This window comes from Lissotriton vulgaris, chromosome 2_1, assembly GCF_964263255.1.
Source record: "Lissotriton vulgaris chromosome 2_1, aLisVul1.2, whole genome shotgun sequence".
Taxonomy (NCBI): domain Eukaryota; kingdom Metazoa; phylum Chordata; class Amphibia; order Caudata; family Salamandridae; genus Lissotriton; species Lissotriton vulgaris.
Genome location: NC_141687.1, coordinates 1,640,947,675 through 1,640,975,442, shown reverse-complemented (window position 1 = coordinate 1,640,975,442; position 27,768 = coordinate 1,640,947,675). Strand labels below are relative to the sequence as shown.

The following is a 27,768-nucleotide window of genomic DNA, read 5'->3' as shown; positions in this document are numbered from 1 at the left end:
TGGCGATTTGCGCCGGGGCTTTTTCAAGGCTATTTTACAATATCATATGTTCATTTTACAAATCTTCATAATGTTAACTTGTTTTCAAAATCTCCGATTATTTTTCAAGTTTCGATTTCTCAGGGTACAATCCTCGGGTCTCGTCTTATTCCTCCGCTCGGAAGCGGCCGATTCCGAGCGGAGGAATAAGACGAGACCCGAGGAATATACCCTGAGAAATCGAAACTTGAAAAATAATCGGAGATTTTGAAAACAAGTTAACATTATGAAGATTTGTAAAATGAACATATGATATTGTAAAATAGCCTTGAAAAAGCCCCGGCGCAAATCGCCACAGGGGGCGAAACACGTGTCGGCTGTTCATGTTTTAACCTTATTTAATAAAAGTAACTTTTCTACATCATATGGACTCCTGATTCTGATTACAAGAGCAAGGATTTAGCCTAAGGATATTTACAATCTGGTCAAACGCACTCATCACCCCCTTCAAAGACTTATTTGTTACAAAACTCAAGCGGTCCAGAGTTTTTTGAGTGTGTTTTCTTCAATACATGAAACGTGAAAACTGATATAGACTTGGCATTTCCTGTGGACCACTCCTTTTCCCTAGAAACATCTTCAAGATGCCACTCCAACCCGTTTCTGTCCTCGAAGGTTTGACTAGCCCAATGCTTCCGTTTTGGCCAGCAACGGTCCCTTACTATCATTAGGTCTATGCTACCTGTGCTTGAATGTGTCCACATACTGGGTCTATGAGCCCAAGCTATGATCTTGTTATGTTAGCGTGATTAACTTAGTACTTATAAAGATTAGGAGAGCATCAGCACAACTACAAAATATCTTTATCAAAGATAAAGTCGTCAGGGGAAAAAAACGAATCGCACGATATTCTAAACACTGCAACCAAATTAACTGTTGCAACACCCATAACTGCACTTCAGTTAGTAGAAATTAATGTCTATGTATTTCACATTCCACCCATTTGTATATTTCTCGGAATAAGTGGATTTGATCATGGTTAACGTATATTGATACCCTTAACTTGGATACAGGCATCGTTTTGATTCTGGTTAAACCCCTCTGGCCTCTTTATAACTACTAAGTACATCAATTTGAGGAAATGTTACCATTTATTTATGAATCTCTTTGGTTACTGGGATGCTTGTTGCCCAGTGGTTAGTCTGTGCATGGTGCTTTTGCCCAATGGTTTGTACAAGTTGTTTTAGATATGCACTTGGGGGCCTGTTAAATGCGTTCTTTTGTTTTAGTATCATTTCCTGGAAATGTGGATGCTTTTTTGTCCAAGGGATGATCAGTCTATTCATCATATTGTTTGGGTATTAGTTATCTGTAAGTGTGTGCATGTAAGAGGAGCTAGGTATAGCGTACACAGTGTACAATAAACGAGGAGTCATTGTATTAAGAGTTTGCTACTGGATCTTAATGTTACTTGAACTGTGGTTTGCTGTGATTTTATTAGGCGTTTGTCAGATGGATAGATCAAAATGACTGGACTATATGACCCATAACTACCTGTTTACTATTTTTTAATTCAGTGAATTTCAGAGTTTTTTTTTTAAGTAACACGTTCATGAGGTCAGTTTACGGTTATGCCATTCAGGTTAAGAAAATAACTCCCACCGCTTTTCAGTGCTGGTCAACTGTGCGTTGCCAGCGCCTGAAGACTTCTGTGTGGCCTACTTGGATGACATTACTGTGTTGAGTAATTCATGGCAAGACAGCTTGGACAGTGGGAACCGGTGTTGGTGAGGTTACAGGGGTAAAATCTACAATCCGGGTGCCAGATTGGGCAGTCCTCTTTGATCTCATTTGCACATCAGTTGAAGAATGGGAACGTTTTCCGCCTCTTGGGTGCAAAAAAACACACAATACTACATTTTGGACATTCCTGATACCCAAACCCTGCTGAGAGCCTTTATAGTTCTGCCTAGTTATTACCCAAATTGTGTTGCCTATCAGTGGATTATAGTTGTCCCTTTGACAGCCCTGGTCTCCAAGAAGCAGCGGAGGAAAGTGATCTGGACTGGGAAGTGTGATATGGCCTTTGGTGATGTGAAGCCCACTCTTCAAAACATTGAACCCTTCATTGTACAAGCAGTTACGTCCAGAAAGCGAGTTGGGGGCAGTTCTTTGCTTGATCGGTGACATGGACAGGGATCATCCAGTTCCCCAATTGCAGCTTATAGAACTGAACAGAATTTAGAAAGCAGTGTTGTGCTGTTGTTTGGGTTCTTCCAACATTCAGGCTTTACTTTTATAGACCTAGTTATGGTCTAGAAAAACTGTAAGCATCTAAAATGGCTAACTATAACAGAAAGAGAGAACAAAATTGCTCAAGTGAGCAATTCCTTTGCAAGAACTGGGCTTCATGGTTAAGCACAATGCTCAATTGCAGCGTTGCAATGCAGATGGATTTTATTGCTATCTATGCCCCTTCTGAAGACTGGACGCCATTAGTTAATCTCTTGGGATGGGGTTTCTTTTATTGAGGGCTGGGGCCAAGTCAGTTAAGATCGTCCTGTTAGCAGATGCACGGCGGGTCTTCTTCTTGATCTTTTCTTATCGGGATCTGCTGAAGGAAGGTTCAGGGAGCCCCTAAATACTGAATTTAGGGGTGTTACAGGTAGGGCGAGGACAGGGACCAATAGGTCCCTGTCCTGTGGTGGGTACACCCCCTAGTCTGCTCCTCTCCTGTGGGAGGGGGGCAGGAGCCTAGCTGTAATTGGGCAGGGCTCCCCGACTTCCAGATGGCTGGAGCCCGGGGTCGTGCTTCACCTGAGGGGTGGGGTTGGCACAGGCTGGCACCCCCCCCCCCTTCCTGACGTAGTTTTTCCCGCCAGTCTTCCCGCCAGAGTGAGGGCCAGTTGCTTGTTACAGCAAATGGTCTGGAGAAGCTCACAGAGGCGGCAGGCCTTTGAAGCTTCCCCCTGCCCATCCTGGGGGAGGAGACCTAGCACCTCGCCCAGGATGTGCATTGTTGCAGGCCCAGGAGAGCGGGGGGCTCTCCATCCAGGGGCCCAGCAACATGTCTGCTGTGTGGCAACCAAGGCAGCCTCACAGTCCAGACGTGGATTGTGGTTAGGTTTCAGGGGGCATCTCTAGGATGCCCTCTGTGGTGCATTTTTCATTAAATCCCACACTGGCATCAGTGTGGATTTAATGTGCTGGGAAGTTTGATAACAAACTTGTCAGTATTCAGTGTAGCCATTATGGTGCTGTGGAGTTTGTAATGTCGACCTCCCAGCACCATATACTTTTAATGGCATCACTGCACTTACAGTGCCCAGGAATGGCCCTGGGTACGGTAGGGGCACAATGCTCATGCACCCCTGCCCACACCAGTGACATAGGGCTCCCAGCTAGAGGGGTGACGGATGTATGTCAGAGAGTGGGTTTGTGGGAATGGCACACAGGGATGTGTGCCATGTCGACTCTATGTTTAGTTCTGTACAGAGGCACTCCGCCTGCAAAGGCAGTGTGTGGGTGCCTTTGTACAGGGCCCCCAAGGGTGGCACAAAACTGCTGCAGTCCTTAGGGGTCTTCTCTGGTCACCATGCCCTGGGTACCTAAGGTACCATTTACTAGGGGGTGACAGGTGGCCAGAGATGCCAATTGGGTTTTAGTTTCAACACAGTTTTAGGGAAGGAACACAGGTCCTGGTTACCTGGTTGGCAGGAGCCCAGGGCACACTCAGTCAAAGCACATCAGCAGTCAGAAAAAAGTGGGGGCATACCAATGCAAGAAAGATGGCACTTTCTCACAGAACCCCACTTGCCTTGCTAGTTGCAGTACCACATGGTAGTGGAACGGACCTGCACATGATGGAAGGCAGAAACGCATTGAAGGTCAGTTATACGACTTGTAGCTCTAGAAGATTGACAATGCTCCACCGGAGACCAGAGCCTTCTCCTCTCCTCAACATCCAGTTGACCTCCCCAGCCTCACAAAGACGCATCCATCACCACTGTGAGTTCAGTATAGAGCAGGTTGGGTGGGGGAGAGGTAGGAGGAGGGGGAGGAGGCCTGTAGCAGATGGAGTGAGCAGCACCGATCAGTGTTCCGCTCTGCCACGCCCCATCTAGTGCCCGCCTGATGACAGAAAACTATCCCAGGGGAGCCCAAATCCACTGTGTGTCCCAATGCAGCCTGAGAAGATCACCAGAGAGAAAACTGGGGGAGTTTGTGAGCGCCATCGACTCCCTGCTGCTTGGCTGCAGAGGAGTCGTGAGGTCACGCTCCAAGATGGCGACAGCCCAGCATTGCGTGACCAGGAGTGAGATGTGGCCAGGATCGATGCTGTCCCAGACCTAATCTGCTGGGTGGGGCATTCCATGGCTGTGATCCCCTGGCGATTCCTGGGCCTGGAGGCCCCCTGACAGCCCATGATTGCGGAGGAGGAGCCCTAGAATGGAGGAGCCACCTACCGTGGCTTGGCTGGCGGCACACCAAAGACCCCAGAGGGCCCGTAATACCTGGGGTGGAGTTCGGAGGGCCCGCTGGCGCAGTTCTTCAATTCCTCGAAAGAAGATACTGGGTCCTAGTGAGTGCCTGCGAAGCAGGGCATAGGCTTCAGACAGCGCCCTTCGGCCTGGCAGGACACAGCGTTAAAAAGCTGATACAGAGTTGGGGCAGTGAAGAGGCCCGACTTCAATCGTTGCCCCAATGGTGTTGCAAAGGGGGCAGCGGAGGCCACTGGAGGGCTTTCAGGCTTGGCCCACGGGGGGATGTGGCGGCTTGACTACTGCGAGGGACTGAGAAACATTTCAAGGGGTTCCGATAGGCGTGCAGACTGCTCTGGTTGCCCTGTCCTTGGGAACGAGGGGTAAAGGCGATGGCCCCTGCCCTCTGGGAGGCACCTCCCTGGGTCCCCTTACTCCTGGTGGCCCAAAGATGTCACACATGTCACGCCTATGACTGGCAATAAGGAGCTCTGCCATCCCACTTTAAGTCCTCCTGGGTGGTATGTCGAACTGCTTGAAGGCCTGGATCACTGAGCCTCATTGCAAAATTTCCCTTAGAAGCTGCGATCGCCTGACTTCCTCACTTCAACGTGTTGCAATTGTGCATTCCCCAGCTGTTTTCCAGGACCTAGATTATGTCACTGCATTGCGGATGATTGGGGGCCACTGAGGGGACCATGATTTGCAGATTTGTACAATAGCTGATTGTGGGGCGCCTGTTGGAGGCCTCGTGGGGCCAGGCGTTTTTTCTTGCCTGGTGTGGGACAGACACCTCCCCTTGGTTGCTAGACAGGGAAGCATTGACCTCTGGCACCTGAGGATACTGCTTTGGAGCTAAAGGGCACACCGCGACATTGCTAGAGGAGGGGAATAGGAGTCTTGTATCCCATGTCGAGAAACTCTGCGAGGCAGCAGCACACTGGAAACTGGGGAGCTCACCGGATGCTACTCAAGAATTACCCTTGGGAGGCTGCGATTACTCGGATTTCTCATCTTCCACACCGTGCCAGACAGGTGGCCCCTGGAGACAATACCTTTCAATAGAGGAGTTGCAAACAATCCTCCATCAGGCACAAGCATGGGCAAGATCACTAGAAAGAAGGACCAGGAAGTGGCTCGGAGATATCACTGCGCCCTTGAGTGACAGCAGCGGCATGGCTCGGCCACCTGTGTTGGAAGGGGACCACAAGCTTCAAGACATTCTCCAGGCTGTAAAGCCATCACAAGAGGTCCTAGAAAACAAAATTGATAACCTGTGCTGATTTGGGCCTCCTAAGAGAGGACCACCTGCGCTTGGAGGAGAGAGCCAACAGGACCGAGCAAGCCTGTACTTGCATCAATTACATCAAGATTATCGGCCATTGAGATCAAGGCCGAAGATGCTGAAAACCGAGCACGCTGCAATATCATATGGGTGGTGGGCCTGCGTGACAAAATTAAAAATGCCAACATGGTGGATTATCTAAAGACATGCCTTCAAAAGAACATAGGGACGGAAGGCCTCTCACCGTTCTTTGCCCAGGAGCGGGCTCAAAGAATGCTGTCCAGACAAGCACTCCCGTCTACGGCCGGTTGTCACCAGTTTCCTCTACTATAAGAATTGTGATCATGTACTGGCACAGGCTCGCTGTAGAGGGGATATCCGCATCGAGAAAAGTGAAGTGAGGATCTTTCTGGATTTTTCATGGGAGGTGCAGACACAGGGATCCTCGTTTCAGGACGCCAAGAGTAAATTAAGATAGATGGGCATTTCATAAGCAATGCTGTTCCTGACCCGGCTTAGAGTGGTGATGCCGGAGGGAGCTAGATTCTTTCAATCTCCACAGGCGGTCTGGAGCTGGGTCAACCAACAGCCTCTGCTGGGACCCAGTCGGGCCACCAGTACAAGTTAACATAATAAACCAAGAGATATGCCAAAACTGAGATACTGATTCAACCTGGAAATTTTGTTCATAGGTTAGAAAAACACATTCCAACCTACGATGTTGCTAGTCAATAGCAATTTATTCAATTAATTTCAAAGAGAATTTTTAAACAATTTAATACATTTTATACAACACTACACCATTATTTATACAACACTCATTCAACTAGTCATCCATATCACAAGCATACAAAATCAGACATCCATATATACACCGAATTTAAGAATGATCACAAAGGAAAAACAACGAAACAGAGATCAGAAAGGGAGAGACAAAGAAACAAAGGCTGCTCATACAATATTCATCTGTGATATACCATATATCTATACATATATACAAAACTGGAGATTAATCATAAACAACTTAGATGATGTCACACATTGTATATACACAAGTTCACGGGGATGCGGTCGGTCGCGCTCACTGGGGGGGTGACGAAGTCACACTTACTTAATCCAAATGGACCGAGGAGGTATTCTCAAAAGTGGTGAACCCAAGGTGGAGACCAACGGGGTATGAAGGATCAGCGCTCCGGAGACGCCGACCGATACGAAGAAACCAATCCCCTCAGGAGTTCATAGAATATTTTCCAGCATTCGTCCAAATTCAAGTGGGACGCCTGCTGATTTAGTCCAAAGCTTCACCCACACAGGTACTTCATACCCCGTTGGTCTCCACCTTGGGTTCACCACTTTTGAGAATACCTCCTCGGTCCATTTGGATTAAGTAAGTGTGACTTCGTCACCCCCCCAGTGAGCGCGACCGACCGCATCCCCATGTTCTACACCTGCGAAGTGGCCTTGCAGACCAGTAGGATAACTTCCCCGGCCCTGATGAGAGTCCCCTCATTGTATAGGACTCGAAACGCGTAGGCCCCGTGCAGAGTGCTGCTCTCTCTAAATTGAAAATTCAAACAATTGTGAATTCCGATACTCTGAACCTGTGTGTTGGACCTGCGCGGGCAAGCCCAGCATAAAGGGGGAAGGTAGCTTGACTCGAGTGGCTAGGCAGGTGAAGGCTATAGTGTTAAGCCAGCTTGGACCCGATAATAACCCCCTGTACACCACACAAACAGAAGGACACCACACCACTGTTATGGAAAAATACAATTCATTTATATAAAAGTTCTCTGGGTTTGTAGCAAATTCACTTAGGGTTTCACAGTTACATTTCTGGTAAGCATTTGTTCAATGGAATACTGGTTTCTCATAAATAAATAAATAGTTGGACTCTAAGGAATAAATACACTGGATAAATAGCAGATATGAATACAGTAGAATAAATATTAATTTAGCAATGACTGGAATAAATAGAATAAATAATATCAATGATCAGAATAAATATCACAATAAATATCAGCAATGTCTAGCACAATAATGACTGGACTAAATATCACTTTAGTTATCACCAATGACTGGTATCGCTGCCACCAATTAATCACTTTTAAATACAGTCACTTTTCCAGTGTGGAGAAAGGAGAGATTACTCTTACAGTTAGTTGGACAGCCCGACAGGCTTTCAGGCTTCTCGGGATACAGAACTACTTTTGGGACTCTTTTGTAACCGCTCGATGCACACGCGTGTATCTAGAAAGCAAGGAAATACATTTAGCAGCTCATTCACACTCGGCTGCCACCGGGAGAGGACCTATACTTGGCGCTGGGGGTCAATATTCGTCTACAGGGCTGGTTCACCCTCAGAACCCTGGCGGCACCAGTTCAGAGTCTTAAGACGACGAACGGGCTGCCGGGGAGGTCGCAAAAACTCCACAGTTCAGTCAAAGTAATGCCGCTGTTTAGCTCTCACACACCGCAGTCTTTTAGCGGAACACACGGCCCACCTCACATCAGCTGTAGCGGACGATGCAGTCAAGCACAGTACTTCTCTAGCCAGCAACGGGGCTCGCAGGGGCTCCACAGACCTCCCTCCGACTTCCTTCTTCGGGGTGGTTCCCGCCCACAGCTTCAGCTCCCGGGTCAACAAGGAGGGGCTGACTCGCTAGTCCCGCCCAATGCAGGCTGGCCTTCCCCGCCCCGGCGCACCACCTCACCTTCGGTCCACGCAGGAGGCGCTCTTCGCAGATGGGGCTCGGAGACGTCCGAGCTCCTCGCGGTAGGCGCTATTCACGAAGGGGGCACTTCAGGGGGGATCACGATCGCGGCGACGTCACTCTCGCCTAGCGACTCGCTTCCACAGCCGCTTCAGCCACCGGGGGGGCGGAGAGGCACTCGAACTTGGCCACAGTCTTTTGGGGAATTCAAGGCGGTCGCTGGGCAGGCGCTACAGGCGCTAGGTCACCGCCCACGCTGTTGACTGGAACGCCAGTCACATCCAACGCCAGCAACCTTAGCTGCACTATTGCCTTTGTCACCAGCTGCCTTAGGGGTCAACAGGGCAGGTGTCAATCTGGTGTCAGTCTAGAACTCCTTCCTTGTCAAGGTCAAATCAGGAATCAGGAATGATCTTCATCTCTAATGGCCGCCAGGGACTGGGCCTTATATAGCCAGTGCCCTGGGGTGCTAGCACGAGCCAGAAGGTTCTAGAACCTTCTCTGGGTAGGCCCATGACATGGCACTTTTGAGGTACTTTCTGGTCCTTCAGAGCCACCATCCTGGGGTTCTGGAGCAGCCATTTTGTGTTCCTGAAGAAACTAAAGGAATTCCTGTCAGGAATGCGCGCCAAGCAAAAGGGCGCCAAAACCTCAAAAGGCCAAAGTTCATGTAGGCTCCAATGGGAGTCACTCACATGAGGGAAATATGTGTCCACCATTTTAAGTTTGAACACACACACAGGTTGTCAACCTCAGTTTCCAGGCTCACAGGTTTCGCCAGGTGCCTTGTACATAGGTGCCAGAAACCTCGTGAGTAACTGAGTGTCAAGGAACATCTAGCCCCATGAGACAATCACACAAAAAGTCCTGGTAGACAAAAATAAAAAGCGACAAATTTTTGGAGGTACAGGGGAACAAAATAAATCATAGTGGTGAGGGGACTCTCAGAAGCAGACGGGTCCAACACGCGTCCCCCCCAGCTGAAAGTGGGGAGAGCTACCCAACCCCTTGGGAGTTCTCAACACTAAGGCGGAAATACCTGGAGAGACCGTCTGCATTGGCGTGGCCAACTCCGGGTCGGTGTTCCACCCGAAAGTCCATTCCCTGTAGGGAGATAGACCACCTCAACAGTTTGGGGTTTTCCCCCTTCATTTGCATGAGCCAACGAAGGGGTCGGTGGTCTGTCTGAACCAGGAAGTGCGAGCCAAACAAGTATGGTCGCAGCTTCTTCAGTGCCCAGACCACCGCAAAGGCTTCCCGCTCAATGGTACTCCATTTCTGTTCCCGGGGAAGCAGTCTTCGTGACAGAAAGACCACGGGTTGATCCAGACCCTCTTCATTGAGTTGCGATAACACCGCCCCAATGCCAATGTCGGATGCATCTGTCTGGACAATGAACTCTCTCGTGAAATCTGGAGCCTTCAGGACTGGAGCTTTACACAATGCTTGTTTCAGAGTGTCGAAGGCTCGCTGGCAAGCCTCCGTCCAAATGACTCTCCTGGGTTGCTTCTTGGACGTGAGTTCTGTAAGGGGTGCCACGATAGTGCCATACCCTTTCACAAACCGTCTGTAGTAACCCGTGAGGCCCAGGAAGGCTCGGACCTCAGTCTGGGTTTTGGGGGGTTTCCAGGCCATGATTGCCTCAATCTTTGCCTGAAGGGGTTGCACCGCTCCCCTGCCCACCAAGTGACCTAAGTACACCACCGACCCCTGCCCAATCTGACATTTGCTGGCCTTGATCGTTAAGCCAGCCCGTTCCAGGGCCTGGAGAACAGCCTGCAAATGCTGCAAGTGATCCTCCCAACTGTTACTGAAGACAGCGATGTCATCTAAGTAAGCAGCTGAGAAGGACTCCATTCCGGTGAGGATCATGTTCACCAGTCGCTGGAATGTTGCAGGAGCGTTCTTGAGCCCAAAGGGCATCATACAGAACTGGTAGTGTCCATCAGGTGTGGAGAAGGCTGACCTTTCCTTGGCTCCATCAGTCATGGGAATCTGCCAATACCCTGCGGTGAGGTCAAGGGTACTGAGATATTGGGCAGCTCCCAACCGGTCAATCAATTCATCCGCCCTAGGGATCGGATGAGCATCGGTCTTCGTGACCGAATTGAGTCCTCGGTAGTCCACGCAGAATCGCAATTCGGGCGTGGTGCCAGGTGGCGCAGGTTTGGGAACCAAAACCACCGGGCTAGACCAAGGGCTACTTGAGGGTTCGATGACTCCTAGCTCCAGCATCTTGGCTACCTCGCTTCGGATGCTGGCCTTCACCTTGTCAGACAGCCGGTAAGACTTGGACTTCACAGGTGGGCTGTCTCCTGTGTCCACATCATGGGTACACAGGTGGGTCTTACCCGGAACAAGGGAGAACAGAGGAGCGAATGACCCCAAGACCTGGCGACATTCCTCCTGCTGCTCAGAAGTCAAAGATGGTGAGAGTTTCACTCCCTCCACTGACCCATCCTTCTCTTGAGACGCAAACAGGTCGGGGAGAGGCTCAGTGTCCTCTTCCTCCGATCCATCAGTCACCATGATTAACGTGACTTCGGGCCTCTCGTAGTGGGGTTTGAGGCGGTTGGCATGTAACACCCGATGCGGATGCCGAGGGGTTTTCACGTCCACCAAATAGGTGGCCTTGCCCATCTTTTCCAACACCTCAAAGGGGCCTGTCCACCGATCCTGGAGGGCACTCAGCTCTCCAGGCTCCATCACCCACACCTTCTGGCCAGGCTCCAACTCCACCGGGTGAGCATTGTGGTCATACCACGCTTTCATCACAGACTGGCTGGCTTCCAAGTTGTCAGAAGCCTGCTTCCACAACTTAGCCATTTGGCTTCGGAAGGCCAGCATGTAGCTCACCACATCCTGGGGGACTTTCCGGGGAGACTTTTCCCAGGAGTCTCGCACCAGGCTGAGAGGTCCACGTACAGGGTGCCCGTACAGAAGCTCGAAGGGGCTGAAACCCACTCCCTTCTGTGGCACTTCCCTGTAGGAAAAGAGCAAACAGGGTAGGAGGACGTCCCATTTCCTCCGCAGGCTTTCGGGTAGACTTCTGATCATACCCTTCAACGTCTTGTTGAATCTCTCCACGAGGCCATTGGCCTGTGGGTGATAAGGAGTGGTGAACCGGTAGGTCACTCCACACTCCTTCCACATTGCCCGCATGTATGCTGACATGAAGTTGGTCCCCCTGTCAGACACAACTTCTTTGGGGAAACCCACTCGGGTAAAGATCCCCATCAGGGCCTTCGCCACCACCGGTGCAGTGATGGTTCTCAGAGGTATAGCCTCTGGATACCTTGTGGCATGATCCACCAGTACCAGGATAAACCTGTGACCGGATGATGTCGGTGGATCAAGGGGCCCAGCAATGTCGATGCCCACCCTTTCAAAGGGGGTGCCAACGACGGGAAGTGGTTCCAGGGGAGCCTTTAGCTTCATCCCTGTTTTCCCACTGGCTTGGCATGACACACACGTCCGACAATATGTGTCGGACGCCACCCTCATCCGAGGCCAATAAAAGTGGGGGACAAGCCGGGCAAAGGTCTTGTCCTGACCCAAGTGTCCTGCCAATGGAATCTCATGAGCCAACTCTAGCAAGAAGGCTCGGTAACACTGTGGGACTACCAGGGCCCGTGACAATCCGTGCACTGGCGCCCTGGGCTCACTGTAGAGGAGACCATCCTCCCAGTAAACACGATAGTTCCCAGACTGGTTACCTGCTGCCTGGGCTTCAGCCTGTTGCCTCAGACCCTCGAGGGTGGGACAATCCCTCTGTCCCCTGCTCAGTTCCTCCCTGGACGGTCCTCCTTCCACTCGCCACTCGGCAGGGATAGGCAGGTCCTCCAACGGAACCATGTCCTCCTCCGCGGACTCCGGGTCCACCTCCTCCGGTGGCCTATCCGTCTCACGGGGCACGGACACCGAGGCAGGCTCCTCCTGTCCTCGAGATGCTCCCTCTTCGGCAGCTGGGTGGGCCATTGTTCCAGGCTCCAACCCACGCGACTTCTCCTTCTGAGCAGCCGCCGACCTGGTACTCACACAGGCCCATTCAGGTGTACCCAGCATCTCAGAATGAGTCCGGTATTCCACCTCCTTCCAAGCATTGTGCTCCATATCATTGCCCAGCAAACAATCGACTGGCACGGCGGGGCTTACGGCAACTCGAAGTGAACCTGCAACCCCTCCCCACTCAAAGGGAACCTCGGCCACAGGATAGTGGCTCGTTCGGCCGTCAGCCATCGCGGCCGGATGAAGTACGCCTGGAATCACCTGCTCTGAGGATACCAGATGACTCCTAACTATAGTCACACTGGCTCCTGTATCTCTCAGAGCCTCCCCTCTATGGCCATTGATGGTGACCCATTGCCCATACTTGGCAGTATTCGCGGGCACCTGGATCTTTGGAACCATCTCCCGATTACCCAGGGACACTAAGGTGACTCACCGCCCACTCCCTTCCCTTACTCAAGAACATCTCCTCCCCAAGCGCTGCACTAGCGACTCCCGGGGCCTTTCCTCCAGTGGGAGGGGGTGGTCTCTTTGGGCATTTCACGTCTCCCTTATAATGTCCAATACCACCGCACTCAAAGCAATGGACAACCCTTGGCTGCTGACTCTGGCCAGGATTAGGGTTCTTCTGCGGGTTAGCCTTAGAGTTGGAGAAGGTGTTTTTCCCCTTAAAGCTATTTTGGGGGCCCTTGGAGAACTCCTGCTTCTTGTTATCTCCCCCCTCTTTCCTCTGGGGAGCGCCCTGTCCGGACTTCTGAGTTTCTCCTCCCGTCCCCCTCGTGGACACTCTGGTACTTACCCAGACGTCCGCCTCCTCAGCAAGCTTACGGGGGCAAGTAAGTTTGCTGTCTACCAGGTGTTGCCTCAGCTCGGGAAGACATTTCTGGAGTAGATGTTCCTTGAGTATCAAGTCATACAACCCGTGATAGTCCTCCACCTCACTACCTTGGACCCACCCTTCCAGGGCTTTCTTGGCATAATCCAGGAAGTCAACCCAATTTTGTGAGCTCAGCTTGTGGCTGCCCCTGAACCTTTGCCGGTATTTCTCGGGGGTCAACCCAAACTTCCTGATGAGCGCCACCTTCATGGCGGGGTAATTTACCTGTTCCTCCCGGTCGAGGGCCAATAAGGCATCCCTACCTGTCGGAGGCATGTACCGGTACAATCCACCACCCCAATGCTTCTCATGGATCCCATGGGCTCTTAAGGAGACCTCATAGGCTGTCAGCCATTTAGCAATGTCGTCTCCAGCAGTGTAGCTGGCGACCACGTCCTTAGGTAAATGAGGTCTGGGCTCCCTGGCAAATTCCTGAGACTCGACACCCTCCGGAGTGTTGTTACGGGACTTGAGGTCAAGTTCCTTTAGCCTGAACTCGTGTTCCATCCTCCTCCCTTCCAGCTCCAACCTAGCCAACTCTAACCTCAGATGTCTTTCTTCCCTCCTGTCGGCCAATTCAGTTTCAGACAACCCTCTAGAGGATACACTGCTGCCCTCCCGTGAAGTTTCCTTGGGGCTAATTGACATTTCACCCACCCCCGGGGGACCTGCAGTCACTACCTCAACAACAGTATCTCTGTCAAATTCCTCCTCCTCCACCGTTCCCTCCATGTGTGCCTCCACCCAGGCTCGCAGACTAGTACGGAGCTCCTCTCTTTTGGCCCCTCGCCTGACGAACACACCCCTTTCCTGACAGAAATCCTTGAGTTGCGCCACAGTATAGGTCTCCAACTCTGACATATTGAATTCCATCTCGTCAGCGAAAAGTGTGGACCACTACCACGAAGTAGGTTGTAAGGTAAGGACAACTGAGGGTCACTTCCACCCACCACCAGACAAGAATTTAGAAAAAAACAAAACGATAAATTAGAGGGCCGCTGGGAGAAAACTCCGGGTGTGTACCTGTGGGGCACACTGAATTATTATGGGGTTCACAACAAGCACGGCTCGCAATCCCACCGCTGTGCCACCAATTTTATGTTGGACCTGCGCGGGCAAGCCCAGCATAAAGGGGGAAGGTAGCTTGACTCGAGTGGCTAGGCAGGTGAAGGCTATAGTGTTAAGCCAGCTTGGACCCGATAATAACCCCCTGTACACCACACAAACAGAAGGACACCACACCACTGTTATGGAAAAATACAATTCATTTATATAAAAGTTCTCTGGGTTTGTAGCAAATTCACTTAGGGTTTCACAGTTACATTTCTGGTAAGCATTTGTTCAATGGAATACTGGTTTCTCATAAATAAATAAATAGTTGGACTCTAAGGAATAAATACACTGGATAAATAGCAGATATGAATACAGTAGAATAAATATTAATTTAGCAATGACTGGAATAAATAGAATAAATAATATCAATGATCAGAATAAATATCACAATAAATATCAGCAATGTCTAGCACAATAATGACTGGACTAAATATCACTTTAGTTATCACCAATGACTGGTATCGCTGCCACCAATTAATCACTTTTAAATACAGTCACTTTTCCAGTGTGGAGAAAGGAGAGATTACTCTTACAGTTAGTTGGACAGCCCGACAGGCTTTCAGGCTTCTCGGGATACAGAACTACTTTTGGGACTCTTTTGTAACCGCTCGATGCACACGCGTGTATCTAGAAAGCAAGGAAATACATTTAGCAGCTCATTCACACTCGGCTGCCACCGGGAGAGGACCTATACTTGGCGCTGGGGGTCAATATTCGCCTACAGGGCTGGTTCACCCTCAGAACCCTGGCGGCACCAGTTCAGAGTCTTAAGACGACGAACGGGCTGCCGGGGAGGTCGCAAAAACTCCACAGTTCAGTCAAAGTAATGCCGCTGTTTAGCTCTCACACACCGCAGTCTTTTAGCGGAACACACGGCCCACCTCACATCAGCTGTAGCGGACGATGCAGTCAAGCACAGTACTTCTCTAGCCAGCAACGGGGCTCGCAGGGGCTCCACAGACCTCCCTCCGACTTCCTTCTTCGGGGTGGTTCCCGCCCACAGCTTCAGCTCCCGGGTCAACAAGGAGGGGCTGACTCGCTAGTCCCGCCCAATGCAGGCTGGCCTTCCCCGCCCCGGCGCACCACCTCACCTTCGGTCCACGCAGGAGGCGCTCTTCGCAGATGGGGCTCGGAGACGTCCGAGCTCCTCGCGGTAGGCGCTATTCACGAAGGGGGCACTTCAGGGGGGATCACGATCGCGGCGACGTCACTCTCGCCTAGCGACTCGCTTCCACAGCCGCTTCAGCCACCGGGGGGGCGGAGAGGCACTCGAACTTGGCCACAGTCTTTTGGGGAATTCAAGGCGGTCGCTGGGCAGGCGCTACAGGCGCTAGGTCACCGCCCACGCTGTTGACTGGAACGCCAGTCACATCCAACGCCAGCAACCTTAGCTGCACTATTGCCTTTGTCACCAGCTGCCTTAGGGGTCAACAGGGCAGGTGTCAATCTGGTGTCAGTCTAGAACTCCTTCCTTGTCAAGGTCGAATCAGGAATCAGGAATGATCTTCATCTCTAATGGCCGCCAGGGACTGGGCCTTATATAGCCAGTGCCCTGGGGTGCTAGCACGAGCCAGAAGGTTCTAGAACCTTCTCTGGGTAGGCCCATGACATGGCACTTTTGAGGTACTTTCTGGTCCTTCAGAGCCACCATCCTGGGGTTCTGGAGCAGCCATTTTGTGTTCCTGAAGAAACTAAAGGAATTCCTGTCAGGAATGCGCGCCAAGCAAAAGGGCGCCAAAACCTCAAAAGGCCAAAGTTCATGTAGGCTCCAATGGGAGTCACTCACATGAGGGAAATATGTGTCCACCATTTTAAGTTTGAACACACACACAGGTTGTCAACCTCAGTTTCCAGGCTCACAGGTTTCGCCAGGTGCCTTGTACATAGGTGCCAGAAACCTCGTGAGTAACTGAGTGTCAAGGAACATCTAGCCCCATGAGACAATCACACAAAAAGTCCTGGTAGACAAAAATAAAAAGCGACAAATTTTTGGAGGTACAGGGGAACAAAATAAATCATAGTGGTGAGGGGACTCTCAGAAGCAGACGGGTCCAACACTGTGTATATACAATGTGTGACATCATCTAAGTTGTTTATGATTAATCTCCAGTTTTGTATATATGTATAGATATATGGTATATCACAGATGAATATTGTATGAGCAGCCTTTGTTTCTTTGTCTCTCCCTTTCTGATCTCTGTTTCGTTGTTTTTCCTTTGTGATCATTCTTAAATTCGGTGTATATATGGATGTCTGATTTTGTATGCTTGTGATATGGATGACTAGTTGAATGAGTGTTGTATAAATAATGGTGTAGTGTTGTATAAAATGTATTAAATTGTTTAAAAATTCTCTTTGAAATTAATTGAATAAATTGCTATTGACTAGCAACATCGTAGGTTGGAATGTGTTTTTCTAACCTATGAACAAAATTTCCAGGTTGAATCAGTATCTCAGTTTTGGCATATCTCTTGGTTTATTATGTTTAAATGCTCAGCCTAACTGATGAAGAGCAAACTCTCTGTTGTTCATTGACCAGTACAAGTTGGCATGTTGAAATCGCTTGAGGCGCAGGACTTGGACGCACAGCTCCGCTGCCCCCTCGCAGGCTGAAGCGCAATGTGGGAGACGGAATGCAATGGTACCTGCGGCCTCGCTAGATGGAAGCAAAACAGAGCCCCCATCTCCTGAGGGGATGGAGCTGCGAAACTCGAACTCTGATCGCAGTTCTAGTGTCTCTGAGGACTAGAGTTTGGAGCTGCCCAAGGTGACCCCAGGAACATCGGACGCAAATCCTATGAAGTCCTGAACAAAATGCGAACATTGAGGGGGACTACTGTTAAGGGGTGCTAATTCTTACACAGAGAGGATGATCCTAGCTCAATGCCCTTCCCTGGATGGGGCCTGTTGACCAAGAAGCTCTTTTGGCTTATCCATCCTGCTAGTGAGTTACATGGGTACTTCCACAACTTGTTGAGTTTTGATTGACTGTTTGGATGGGGGAGGGTCTAAGCCTGCTTGTTCTGGGAAGCGGGGTTGGGGTGTATGTTCTTTTTTGAGTAGTTGGGGAACCATGAGTAAGGACTATATGTGTAAAATGTCCACACAGCACCTTGGTAGGAGGTGGGAGGTGAAGGAAAACAGGACTGGGGGTGCGAGGACCCAGACTTGACACGTACATTAGAAGGCAATCCCTGACCTATAGATGTCTGTCCTGGAACATCCGTGGCATGCATACCATGTCCAAGAGCTAAAAGGAAAATGCTATCTACCAGTATGCATCTGTTCTTGGCATGTAGAGCTGCTGACATTCATATCTTAGCATAGATCGCCGCCTAGTGTTGAGTCCGGATGATTGCACCTTGTTGTCCTGGAAGAGTCTTCGAAGTATTACGAGATAGGTGACTCCTCCCCTGGACCACAGTGCACATGGGCATCCTCTCCATCTTCAGATTGTTTTTCGTCATTGCAGCAAAGATGGAGTATAGAAAAGTAAGAGATGACCATGTAAATGTATGTAGAAAAGATTATTGCAGCTGTGACAAGCACCGTGGAGGAGGGTGGGCGATATGAATGTCAGCAGCCCTACATGCCAAGAACAGATGCATATTGGTAAGTAGCATTTTCCGTTCGAGGCATGTGGGCTGCTGAATTCATATCTTAGCATAGACTGTATAGCAGTATCTCCTCTAGCGGTGGATACCTGTACCAGCTGCAGCAGTTTGACAAAGAGTTTTAAGGACAGCCTGGCCTAAAGCAGCTTGCTGCTTTGCTTGCACGTCCACACAGTAGTGTTTAGTGAAAGTGTGTATGGTACACCATGTAGCCGCCCTACATATGTCTTCTAGGGGAATATTTCCTAGGAAAGCCATGGATGCCCCCATTTTGCGCGTTGAGTGGGCTTTTGGGGGGACTGTTAGAGTGCGTTTAGCCTTTTGCTAGCATATTTGAATGCATTTAACTATCCATCTGGCTATTCCTGATTTTGAAATGGGATTACCCTTACGTTGTGGAGAAAAAGCAACAAATAGTTGCTTTGTTTTTCTGAATGATTTGGTTCTGTCAACATAATATAGCAGAGCCCTTCTTACATCTAGTGTGTGTAGGGCTCTTTCAGCCACTGACTGCGGGTTTTGGAAGTAAACTGGCAATTTTATTGACTGATTGATATGGAAAGTGGATATAACTTTTGGCATAAACATAGGGTTAGTACAAAGCACTACCTTATTGTGGTGTATTTGCATTAAAGGTTCCTGAATGGTTAATGCCTGTAGCTCACTCACTCTCCGGAGGTAATGGCAATCGAAAATGCCACCTTCCAAGTTAAGAATTGTAATTCACATGAATGGAGTTGTTCAAAAGGTGGCCCCATAAGTCTGGTAAGCACTACGTTTAAGTTCCAGACTGGCGAAGGCGGATGTTTTGGAGGGATAATTCTTTTAAGGCCTTCCATAAAAGCTTTGATAGGTGGAATTCTGAACAGGGACACGTGTTGTCTGTTTTGGAGATATGCTGCTATAGCAACAAGGTGTAGCCTTATGGAAGAGTATGTCAGATTACATCTTTGAAGATGTAATAAGTAACAGATTTTGTTTTGGATGGAGGCATCAAATGGATTGATTTGGTTATTATTGCAATAAATTACAAATCTTTTCCATTTAGCTGCGTAGCATGCTCTAGTAGTTGGGCGCCTTGCTTCCTTGATAATGTTCATACAGTCTGGAGGCAAGTTAAGCTATCCGAACTCTAAGACTTCAGGAGCCAGATCGCTAGGTTCATCTGATTGGGATTTGGGTGCCTGATTTCTCCATGGTTCTGAGTTAATAGCTGTGGCGACAGGCGCAGTCTTTGATGGGGAACTACTGAGAGTTCTAGGAGTGTCGTGTACCATGGCTGTCTTGCCCATGTGGGAGCAACCAGGATCATTGTGAGTGACTGTTGCCTTAATTTGCGTGCCACTAATGGAATCAGTGGGGTTGGCAGAAAAGCGTAAGCAAATCTGCCTGACCAGTTCATCCATATCGCATTGCCTTGTGACAACGGGTGTGGGAACCTGGCGGCAAAGGACTGGCATTTTGAGTTTTCTATTGTGGCAAACAGATCTATCTCTGGATGTCCCCACTTTTGGAAGAATGGTTGGAGAACTTGAGGGTGAATCTCCCATTCGTGTATTTGTTGGCTCTGTCTGCTTAGTAGATCTGCTATTTGATTGTCTTTCCCTGGTAGGTGTTCTGCGAGGAGAAAGATGTTTTTTGGAATTGCCCACCTCCATATGCTCTGTGCTAGGTGAGACAACTGCGGAGAGTGTGTCCCTCCTTGTTTCTGGATGTAGTACATGGCTGTCATGTTGTCCGTCCGGATTAACACAGCCTTGTTGTACAATTATTTCTGAAAGGCTTTCATTGCTAAGAATACTGCTAGCAATTCTAAGTGGTTTATATGCAGTGTCTTTTGCTTGACTGTCCAGAGCCCTTTGTCTGTATATTGATGTAGGTTGGCTCCCCAACCTATCAGTGATGCGTCCGCTGTTAATACTACTTGTGGAACTGGCTCTTGGAACAGGCGCCCCTTGGAAAGGTTTTGTGGGTTCCACCACTGCAGAGAGTTGTAAGTGCGACTGTCTACCAACACTAGGTCTTTTAGTTGTCCTTGAGCTTGGTTCCACTGCCGCGCTAGGCATTACTGCAATGGATAATTTGAAGTCGGGTATGAGGGACAATGAATATGCAGGAGGCCATCATGCCTATAAGCTGCATGAACACTCGAGCTGGCAAGGAGTGTAGTGGCCGAAATCTTCGAATGAGGGTCTGTATGTTGGCTATCCTGGATGGATTCGGATATGACTTTGCCACTAAAGTATCTATTGTTGCTCCCAGATATTGTTGTATGTGGGAGGGTTACAGATGTGATTTTGGGTAATTCATGGAAAATCCTAGACTGTGCAGCAACTGGATTGTCTGAGACGTATGGTTTGCACACTGTGCGTATGATTTGGCTTTTATGAGCCAATCGTCTAGGTATGGAAACACGTGGATGTGTTGCCTTCTGAGGTGTGCTGCTACTACTGCTAGGCATTTTGTAAAAACCCTTGGTGCTGTAGTTACCCCGAAGGGGAGAACCTTGAATTGGTAATGGTGACCTTCTATTGTGAACCTGAGATATTTCCTGTGAGCTGGATGTATAGGTATGTGAAAGTATGCATCTTTGAGGTCTAATGTAGCAAGGAAGTTGCCTTGCTGGAGTAATGGGAGTACTTGTTGTAGAGTAATCATATGGAAATGCTCTGAGAGTATGTATTGGTTCAGAGGTCTGAGGTCCAGTATCGGTCTTAGGGATCCGTCTTTTTTGGGAATTAGGAAGTGAAGAGAGTATACTCCTGTTCCCTGGTGTTGAAAAGGGACTGGCTCTATGGCTCCCTTTTCTAGCATGGATGTGACCTCTTGTTGTAACAGCGTGATGTGCTCTTTGGACATTGGACGGTGTCTGGGTGGTATGTTGGGTGGAGTAGAAGTGAGTTCCAGGCAGTAACCATACTGGATAATTTGTCTCATCCACCTGTCTGTGGTAATGGCGTTCCAGACTGGTAGGAATTGTGTTAGTCTGCCCCGACTGGTGTTAAGTGGTCTGGAGGAAGTGTGAACAAGTCATTGTTTGGAGGCGGTGGAGGCTCTGGTGTTGTTGCCGCCCCGTCCTCTGCCCTTGTTATTATTGCATCTATAACCTCCTCTGTTGGAGCCTTTATTAAAAATGCTCTGGGTTGTACTTTTGAATGTAGAGGAAGTTTGGGAAGTGTTGCCTCTCCCTGAGCCTCTGAAGGAGGAGCGACAAAAGGAACTTCTGGATTGCTGAAACTGAAGGGCGCCCATAGACTTAGCAGTATCAGTAACTTTTTTCATTTTTTCTAAGATGGTATCTACTGCAGGGCCAAACAAGAAATCTTGGCTAACTGGTTGGTTGAGGATGGTTTATTGCACTTCATTTTTAAAGCCATAAATGTGCAGCCACGCATGCCGGCGTAGTAAGACGCTAGTGTTGATGGACCTGGCTGCTGTGTCAGCTGCGTCAAGTGCACATTTAATGGAAGCGTTTGTGATAAATTTGCCTTCCTGTATTAGGTCATTAGCTTTAGCTTTAAAAGGTTCGGGCAGGCGTTGTAATAAACCCTCCAGTTGGTCATAATGTGCTCTATCGTAGTGGGCTAATAGAGCTTGTGTGTTTGCAATCCTCCCGGTATTTGCTTCTTGGGAAGCCACTCTTTTGCCTGAGGCTTCTAATATCTTTGACTCCTTGTTAGGTGGGGGAGCATCTCCTGTGGTTTGAGAATTAGCTCGCTTTCGAGCGTTTGATATAACTAGTGAGTCTAATGGCAACTGTGACCTAATATAAGTAGGGTCGGTAGGGACTGATTTATACTTTTTCTTATTCTGGGATTGAGGACACGCGCTCTGGCTGGGTCTTTAAATATGTCAGGCGCGTGTTTTAGTACTTCTTTTAACATAGGAAGTGTACGTACACTTTTTTCTGTGGTTGGAAAAGTGTCAAAAAGGAAATCCTCTTCTATTGGATCAGTGTGCATGTCTACACCATGATATTTAGCTGCCCTATCCACTAGTTGGTTAAAAACAACGGTGTCGTCAGTAGGCAACGGCTTTGTAGGATATGTAGAGGTGTCAGGGATGGGTTGTGGCTCGTATGTATCATAAGGATTATTCTGGTCATCTCATGTGTTATCCTGTACATCCTGATCCTCGGGTTCTACAAAATCATCCTGAGGATCTTCCCCCATGTTTTCAGTCTCATCATAACCTGAAGGTGTAGGAGAGTAAGGCACAAAAGGCATATTAGGAAAGAAAGGAGGAGGAGTAAAAGGCCTTGAAGGAGATGTTCCAAAGACCTTTTTCTTTGGAGGAACAGGGGAAGAAGTGTCAGTGTCCAATGGTCTTGTCTTCCTCTGGTAAACTGTTACGTGTCCTGTTTCAGGGTCGATATACAGTTTAGGTTGTTCTGTGCTCACTGGATCAGGATGGAAAAGTTCTTCCTCAACTGTCCGTGGTTTTGGCGGCAATGTTTTTGGCTTAGTCACTTGTTTGTGGTGAGTCTTTGGCTCGAGGGCCTTCGGCTGTGGAGCTTTTTTCGGCTTGACTGCTGTTTTCGGGTCAGTGACCTTTTTTGGTTAGACAACTCTCTTTTGTTCGACGTCTTTTGTTGGCTGTACTGCCTTTTTTGGTTCGGTGACCTTCTTTGGTTCGATGACCTTTTTCGGATCAACCGTTTTTTTCGGTTCGATAACTTTTTCGGTTCACCGTGTTTTCTGGGCTCGACAATCCCTTTCGGCTCGAGGATTTTTGTAGGCTCGACGACCTTCTTATGGTCGACAGGCTTTTTAGTGTGATCTGGTTTTTGTGGATCGACTCTTTTTCGGCTCAACTGCCTTTTTCGGGTTGACTGTCTTTTTGGGATCTACGACCTTTTTTGTTTCGACGCCCTTTTTTGTATCGACTAGCTTCTTCGGCTCGACAACCCTTTTAGGTTCTACGGCCTTTTTGGGAAGAGCGTTGCTCGTTCCTGGGGTATCAGAAGGCTTGGGTTTGGTCTTCGGAGCCAAGCCGGAAGGCGGGGCCTTTGAAGGAGTCTGTCGATCTCGGCTAAGGCCTTTAGGCGATGCTTCGAACGGAGCCTTGTCTTGGGGTGGAAGCGGAGTTGGGGGCTTGGTACTCACAGTTTGCCCCAGTGTGATCTGGTCATCGGAGTCCGACTGGTCCTCTACGGTGACGATTTCTAGATCGGAGTCCGCCGCTTCTGGGAGGTCATGTTCGTCATCGAAAATGTTCTCCGGTTCCGGTGCCTGCCGCTACATCTCTTGTCTAGCGGCTCTTCGGTTCCAGATAGTTTTCTTCGACCGGAACTGAGCACAAGCTGGACAGTTTTCCTCATTGTGCTCGGGGTGATAGGCACTTGTTGCATACTGTATGTTTATCAGTATGTGGGAATTTGGAGTGACATTGTGGGCACTTTTTAAACGGGGTCCTTTCCATCGGCAGCAGGCCCACGTGGCATCGAAAAGGCCCAAAGGCCCGCGTCGACGACCGGATTGAGATGGAAAGTATTATCGAGTCAAGGGGTACCGAACGATAACGATACCGTCGAGGTAGAAGGCCTTTTGGCCTTAGAAAGTTGAAAAGTTTTGGTTCCGAAGTTGGAGTTGAGGAATAGCATCCGAACCCAATGGCGGAAAAAAACAGTCTGAATATGGAGAGGATGCCCATGCGCACTGTGGTCCAGGGGAGGAGTCACCTATCTTCGTATACTTCGAAGACTCTTCCAGGACAACAAGGTGCAATCATCCGGATCCAACACTAGGCGGCGATCTATGCTAAGATATGAATTCAGCAGCCCACATGCCTCGAACAGTGTTTTCCTATCTGAACAGAAGGGGCATCCAAATAGCACTATTGCAGGAAACAAACCTTACAGCCAAGGAAGGCTGGTGCTACAGCGCCGATAGTGAGGCAAAGCATATTACACTACATATTGGCATATGCTAGAGGCGCAATGGTGTGGACAAGGACAGGAGTACCGTTTCAACACAAGAGTGATTTAATAGGCGATTAAAGGGCCGTGTTGCGGCGAAAGTGGACGTATATGAGCCAGATGCCGATCGGGGTGCTTTCCAGACAAATGTATCATGACCCCATGCCCCGTACTTGGTGCACCAGACCATAATGGCGGGATTTCAACTGTGTACCAGACCCCCAGATGGACAGTTCTCACCCCTCGATACAAGACTCTCAGACCACCCATACTGCTTGAGTTTTCGCTGACTGGCAGCAAAAATGGGGACTCACTGACTCCTAGAGAGAGATGCACCCACACACAAGGGATTACTCCTCCTTTTCCAGCCTATACGAGTTTCATGTCTGCTTAGATACCTTCCTCTGCACTCCTGACATACATATCCTTCTTCATTCCATAAAGTATCTGGCCCGCATAATATAATATCATAATCCTATCCTTACACTTGAAATGGGTCCACCCCAGCGCTCACATCCCTACCTGGAGGCTGAAAACTGAGTCACTAGAGGACCAGGTATTCCGGGAAAGGATAAGGGACAAAAGTACTCAGTATTTTAGGGACAAGCGGACACAACACCCTCTCCCCAAAGTGGAGTGGGATGTTTTCAGGGCAGTGCTATTTGGCAAGTGCACAGCGGAATCGAAGCAGATTAGGGATACCTTGATCGGGGAAGTGGTGGACTCGGAGCAAGAACTGCGCGATGTAGAAACCAGGAGGGTTGGTAACCCAGACTTGCAAAATGCCCTTTTAGATGCTAAATAAAAGGTAGTGGCCTAGACTTGAAAGACTAAGGTGCTTTGTTTAAAGGCAGAATATGGACCGGATGCATGCAGAACAGGACCGAACGGGGTCACTTCTAGTCTGGTTGGCTAATCCAATAAAACGCAGCTCCCGTATAATTGAGCTAGAGTTGGAGGAGGTGGACCAGGTGTACAGTCCCGCTTTTCCCAAACGTATTCGAATTTATATAAAAGCATCACCATGCAAGAGATAACACCACAAACCTTCCTGGAGGCAGTCCACCTCCCGCGCCTCAAGGAGACATTACTCCACAGGAGATAAAGGTGGCAATCAAAAAATGGCATATGGTATAACACCGGGGACAGATGGGCTCCCGGCCGAGTTCTATGCTGCCTATTCCAGAGAATTGGCACTTAGACTGGTAGACTTATTCATTGCGACTAAGGGCTCTGGTTCTTTGCCTGACACAACCAAGGAGGCGCTCCTAGGGTCGAGGGGCCTGTAGTCTCACCTTCATCAAGACCGCCTCGGACAATACACCTAGTTCCTGCCCTTGAAGATGCGGTCCCCAGGGAAGGAGTTAGGTGTATTGTCCGAGACGGTCTTGATGAAGGTGTGACTACAGGCCCCTCAACCCTGGTTTAGATCATGACACTATAGCATAGCGTATCTTAAATACGGGATAGTCAGAAACAACCGTATGTATATTAGATGCATGCACTTTTGTGTGTACAAGTAGGTCCTTATAGAGGATTTATTAGGAGTGGTACTAAAGAGACTGGTTCCCATGTAGTCCTGAGGAAGAGCCAATACGGGAAACGCTCAAAACTACCTATTACTGAGACAATCAGACTCATTATGGTCCGAGTTTTCAGTAATAGCCCCTGATTTTAACCTTACCAATTAAGGGCGGGAATAAAACAGAGGCCCACTAGTTAGGTCTTTTTAACTTCACTTTTTCCACTACCTCCTATTTCATCTTTAGTAGGTATCAGTAAGTGCTCCTCCATAATCGCCAAGTCGCAGCATGCCTCAATCGTAGAGGATTGGGATGAACCCAAATGATGAAGCATGCCCCATAAGGGCAACCCTGGTGGGTGAGGGGTCTCCAGGAAAAAAGTTTTTTTCCTGCTAAGGGGATATCATTCAGACAACTTTGAAATAATAAGCAATACGAGAAGAGATTGCCCCTATTACGACTACTTTTTGTATTAGCTTTAGAACCATTGGCGGCAGCAAGAAGACAGATAAAAAAGCGCCAGTGGCACTAAAACCCAAAGGGGTGAAATCATAATTACATATATATATATATATATATCAGATGTTCTTACTGTATTTAGTTCTTGGTCTGACTTTTCTTGTTATGAAAATTAGCTGGGAAATGTGAAATGCTACCAATGAAAAAGTTACTATACATGCAGGGAGGGTTAATTTTTCATTTAAATACCTCCATAAAAATCTTTAATACTTTGGTTCACAAAATATGGTTGCAGGCTGACAATGTAAACTATCTTTTAGATCAGACAAAAGCAGATATTCTAAAATATTTAGAATTACAATTCTCACTATGGGGGGGAGAGAAAACTTAGGGAAAGAGATAGCTCCCAGATGAAATTATATTTTACTGTATTGCCTCTTCCAATCCCCAAACACTACTATTAAAACATATTAGCATACACACTTTTTCATCTAAAATATTAACAAGCCTAAGCTTAAGATATCAAATTGTAATGCCAATGTTGGTTCTGCAGGACTCCAAGCGTACCATGCATTGATATGTTCCACAAAGCCCAGTAGCTTTCTAAATTGGTATATGCATTCTCTAAATTCAGACTGAGCAAAGTTTACAAGATGGTTGGGATGATCTTTCTATGCTGCCCCAGTCAAGGTCTTTTTACCAAATCAAATTTTCTTGTACACATTATGCTTGGATACGGTGTAACACTCAAAGGAAAGCATGCCATCATTTTTATTATGAGTCTTCTATTTGCAATAATAGTAAAGTAAGGGCAGGTGGCAGACTTATTCTATATTACCTCTTAGTACAGTGGTCTGAACTAAATCAGCCAAATAATGAAATATAGCAAAATATTCAGCTTTAGATCTGACAAAAAATAAGTCTAGATGAGACTTAAAGAGAGAGGTATTTGCAAATTAAGCGTAGCTTACAGTGAAAAATGGAAAGTATGAAAATCCAAATATCCAAATATTTCTAAAATAAATTGAGGACACTACAGCATGAAGTACATTTAGCACCTGTGTAAAATAGGCTCTGACATTAGCATATTTTTTCCCTGGTCCAGAGAAGGGAACTCTGTATTCTTACTCGAGAGTATAGTCAATTTTTAAATGTCTGTATCTAGAGATGTTGTGCTTTGTATCAATTTGTTTATAATGGAGCTATTCTGTTGTTCATAGTGATATCATGGATTACATGACTGGTGAGGTAATATGCACTGTCACCAGTGATGTCAATAATTATGTTATTTATGATGTGATCTTTAATGCTTGTCAACGATTTAAGAGCATACGATATCATATGTTACCCGTAAAGTTTTTTCTGAGATCTTGTATTTTTTATGATATACTACATCCTACTATCATGTTTGATATAATTCACTATTTCTAACCCTCTGTGCAACTAACCTTTGCTATGCATTAAAGTTAGCCGAGCACAGTGGGTCTGGCAATCTGCCTAACTATGCAAGCAACTCAGAATAACCTTTCACTGCATAGACTCATTACCCATATGCAGTGGGGATTGGCTCCAAGGCCAGCACACTACCGCCCGCGCAGACAACCTCTGCAATAAAGTTAGAACCATGATGTTAGAAAAACATTTAATTATACCTGCATGTTGAAATTATAGGAAAACATGTCTGGAAAAAAGTGACAAGTAACTTTAAAGTGCAAAAACACGGAGTCCGTTTGCTATGGGTTCATGAACCCTGAGTGAGGACCTGTGCCTGAACAGGCACAACAGAGAAATATTAGATAGG

At 48.1% G+C, this 27,768-nt stretch overlaps 1 protein-coding gene and 1 pseudogene across 4 annotated transcripts in view; both read right to left on the bottom strand.

The window, feature by feature from the left end:
• Nucleotides 1-27,768, bottom strand: part of L3MBTL3 (L3MBTL histone methyl-lysine binding protein 3) — a 713,216-nt gene that overhangs the window by 462,006 nt on the left and 223,442 nt on the right. The gene's annotated exons all lie outside the window — the stretch shown is intronic.
• On the bottom strand, nucleotides 146-27,625 carry LOC147732984 (uncharacterized; annotated as a pseudogene).